We start from the raw sequence: 4,364 nt of genomic DNA, 5'->3' as shown, positions 1-4,364 counted from the left end.
CAACATATCTATAATTTTTTATTGTTCCATGCTATTATATGCATTATTATGCTATTTTATATCATTTTTTGGGACTAACCTATTAACCTGGTGCCGAGTGCCATTTGTTGTTTTTTTCCTTCTTTTTATCTTTACAGAAAATCAATACCAAACGGAGTCCAAATGGAACATAACTTTTTGACGGTTTTTCTTGGACCACAAGACACCCTGGAAGTTTCGGGAGGAGGCCAGAAGGGCCACGAGATGGCCACAAGCTGAGGGAGCATGACCCCCAAGCTTGTCGGCCCCACATGGCTCCTCTAACCCTAATTCTTCTTCTATAAATACACAAATATTCCCAGGGGCACACCAAAAATACTTTTCTACCGCCGCAAGTTTCTATCTTCATGAGATCCCATCTGGGGACCTTTTCGGGTACTCTGCCAGAGAGGGATTGGATCACGGAGGGCTTCTACACCAACCTTGTTGCCCTTCCGATTATGTGTGAGTAGTTTACCACAGACCTACGGGTCCTTGATACGTCCATTTTGCATCATGCTTTTATATCAATATTTATTGCATTATGGGCTGTTATTACACATTATATCTCAATACTTATGGCTATTCTCTCTTATTTTACAAGGTTTACCATGAAGAGGGGGAATGCCGGTAGCTGGAATTCTGGCTGGAAAAGGAGCAAACGTTGGAAACCTATTCTGCACAGCTCCAAAAGTCCTGAAACTCCACGAAACAACTTTTTGGAATTAATAAGAATTTCTGAGCGAAAGAAATATTCCAGGGGGCCCACACCCTGTCCAGGAGACAGAGGGTCGCGCCCCCCCCTATAGGGCACACCCCCTATCTCCTGGGCCCCCTGGTGGGCCTACGGTGTCCATCTTCTGCTATGTCATCACTTTTACCCTGGAAAAAATCGTGGGCAAGCTTACGGGACAAAACTCCGCCGCCACGAGGCGGAACCTTGGCGGAATCAATCTAGGGCTCCGGCAGAGCTGTTGTGCCGGGGACACTTCACTCTGGGAGGGGGAAATCATCACCAACGTCATCACCAACAATCCTCTCATTGGGAGGGGGTTAATCTCCATCAACATCTTCACCAGCACCATCTCCTCTCAAAACCCTAGTTCATCTCTTGTATCCAATCTTGTATCAAAACCACAAATTGGTACCTGTGGGTTGCTAGTAGTGTTGATTACTCCTTGTAGTTGATGCTAATTGGTTTACTTGGTGGAAGATCATATGTTCAGATCCTTTATGCATATTATTACTCCTCTGATTATGAACATGAATATGCTTTGTGAGTAGTTACGTTTGTTCCTGAGGACATGGGTGAAGTCTTGCTATTAGTAGTCATGTGAATTTGGTATTCGTTCGATATTTTGATGAGATGTATGTTGTCTTTTCCTCTAGTGGTGTTATGTGAATGTCGCTACATGACACTTCACCATTATTTGGGCCTAGAGGAAGGCATGGGGAAGTAATAAGTAGATGATGGGTTGCTAGAGTGACAGAAGCTTAAACCCTAGTTTATGTGTTGCTTCGTTAGGGGCTGATATGGATCCATATGTTTAATGCTGTGGTTAGGTTTACCTTAATACTTCTTTTGTAGTTGCGGATGCTTGCAATAGGGGTTAATCATAAGTGGGATGCTTGTCCAAGTTAGGGCAGTACCCAAGTACGGTCCACCCACATATCAAATTATCAAAGTACAGAACGCGAATCATATGAACGTGATGAGAACTAGCTTGACGATAATTCCCATTGTGTCCTCGGGAGCTCATTTATCATTATTAGAAATTGTCTTGGCTTATCCTTTGCTACATAAAGGATTGGGCCACCTTGCTGCACTTTGTTTACTTTATTTACGTGTTGCTCGTTACTATTTATCTTATCACAAAACTATCTATCACCTACAATTTCAGTGCTTGTAGAGAAAACCTTGCTGAAAACCGCTTATCATTTCCTTCTGCTCCTCGTTGGGTTCGACACTCTTACTTATCGAAAGGACTACGATAGATCCCATACACTTGTGGGTCATCAGTCCATAGCTAGTAGCTAGATGGCTTCTTCTCCCTCTTTGATCTTCAATACAATGTTCTCCTCGATGTTATTGGAGATCTATTCGATGTAATCTTCTTTTGAAGTGTGTTTGTTGAGATTTGATGAATTGTGGGTTTATGATCAGATTATCTATGAATATTATTTGAGTCTTCTCTGTATTCTTTTATGCATGATTTATATACACTACTGCAGGATGCTGCTAATGCGACACTACGATCAGAGACCCTTTGACGAAAATGTGTGTGATGCATTAATCGCAAACAGGGATGTAAAAAAACCATCAAAAAAGATGCAAAACATTTGTGATGGCAGAGACATTAAACATGGTTTAGATTTTAGTTATGTGTGCAATGCTGGGCATACGGTTGATCCAGCAGAACTGTTTGCGCCGAGGAAGAACAACAGAAATAGGCAGCCATATCAATCTGTGTGCGATATACGGCATACAGTTTGCTCTGATGAACTGTGTGCTATTAGGGAATGCAACATAAACGGTCAGCCAGATCAAGGTGTGTGTGATATACGGCCTACGGTTCACTCGGACAAACTATTTTTGATTAGGCAAAAGAATGAAAACGGTTCATCTTAACAAGACGTGTGTGATATGCGGCATTTGCGATGAGCCAAAAGAACACAAACGATTCTTGAAAACCAGATGTGTGTGATACGCAGCAAGCAGCCCACTCAGATGAACTGTTTGCGATAGGAAATTATAACACAGACGGTTACTATAGTAAGTTCGTGTGCGATTCTGTTCGTACAAAAAACTTTGAAAAATGCAAACTGGTTGCTTGCGGTGGCTAGAAGTATCGCACACGATGCGTCTGCGAGTACTCGTGGCAATGATTAGTAAGTTACACATAATGAACGGCTGCAAGGATGATATGCTGATCATGGAGTCTGAGAAGACCGTCGTTAGAAGGCCGCTAGCTCAGCCTTTCAACCTATATTTTATTATAATTGTATGCATAAGTAGGTCGTGAGTGTTTTATGCCTTGCCGCATGTGGCATTTTAAATTATCCTGAATATGTAAGACAATTATTAACTGTTGCCATTGTAAACTTGCCTCAACAGCAAGCAGAGTGCGCGCAGGGACGCCACGGTGAGCAACCACGTGGTCAACCTTCTGGCACCCCGTGGGAGACGCGATGGCGCATCCATAGGACACGATGGTGATATCATGACCATGTGTGATAGTGGGAAGACACGTACACATACATCCAAGAACAAGGGCCCACGTTTCGGGCTTCCAATGCGTGGCATACCGTTGATCCAAAAGAACTGTTTGCGATGAGGCAGAACAATAGAAACGAGGCTTTGTAGGCCCAGAACCATCAATAAATTTTGACTTTGTTTATCGTCACATTGCAGATTACAACACAATAAGTAATTGCAAATCTGTTCACACAGATCAAATTAATATGTGTTCACACCGATCAAACTAATATGTGAGTGGGACTTGGTAAGGAAACATTTATATAGTGTGCTGAAATTTTCTGTTACTTGTCACTATGGAAACTAATCCTTTGAGGGGCTTGTTCGGGGTATCTTCACCCCGACCAGAAGAGCAAAGAGTTGCTCCTCAACCTACTGAACTTTATGAAAATATTTACTTTGAGATTCCTTCGGGTATGATAGAGAAACTGCTAGCTAATCCATTTGCACGAGATGGAACATTGCATCCCGATTTACACCTTATCTTTGTGGATGAAGTTTGTGGATTATTTAAGCTTGCAGGTATTCCCGATGATGTTGTCAAAAGGAAGGTCTTCCCTTTATCTTTGAAGGGAGATGCATTGACATGGTATAGGCTATGTGATGATACGAGATCTTGGAATTATAAGTGGCTGAAGTTGGAATTTCACCAGAAGTTCTATCCTATGCATCTTGTTCATCGTGATCATAATTACATACATAATTTCTGGCCTCGCGAAGGAGAAAGCATCGCTCAAGCTTGGGGGAGGCTTAAGTCAATGTTATATTCATGCCCCAATAATGAGCTCTCTCGGGAAATGATTATTCAGAATTTTTATGCTCGGCTTTCTCTTGATAATCGCAACCTACTGGATACTTCCTGTGCTGGTTCTTATATGCTAAAGACTATTGATTTCAAATGCGACTTATTGGAAAGAATTAAATTCAACTCTAAAGATTGGGGTTCCGACGATGGTAAGGAGTCAGGTATGACACCTAAGTTCGATTGTGTTAAATCTTTTATGGATACGATGCTTTTCGTGGATTTAGCGCTAAGTATGGACTTGACTCTGAGATAGTAGCTACTTTCTGTGAATCTTTTGCTACTCAT

The sequence above is a fragment of the Triticum aestivum genome, chromosome 2B (genome assembly GCF_018294505.1).
Source record: "Triticum aestivum cultivar Chinese Spring chromosome 2B, IWGSC CS RefSeq v2.1, whole genome shotgun sequence".
NCBI classification, from domain to species: domain Eukaryota; kingdom Viridiplantae; phylum Streptophyta; class Magnoliopsida; order Poales; family Poaceae; genus Triticum; species Triticum aestivum.
Note: the sequence above shows the minus strand (reverse complement) of the source record.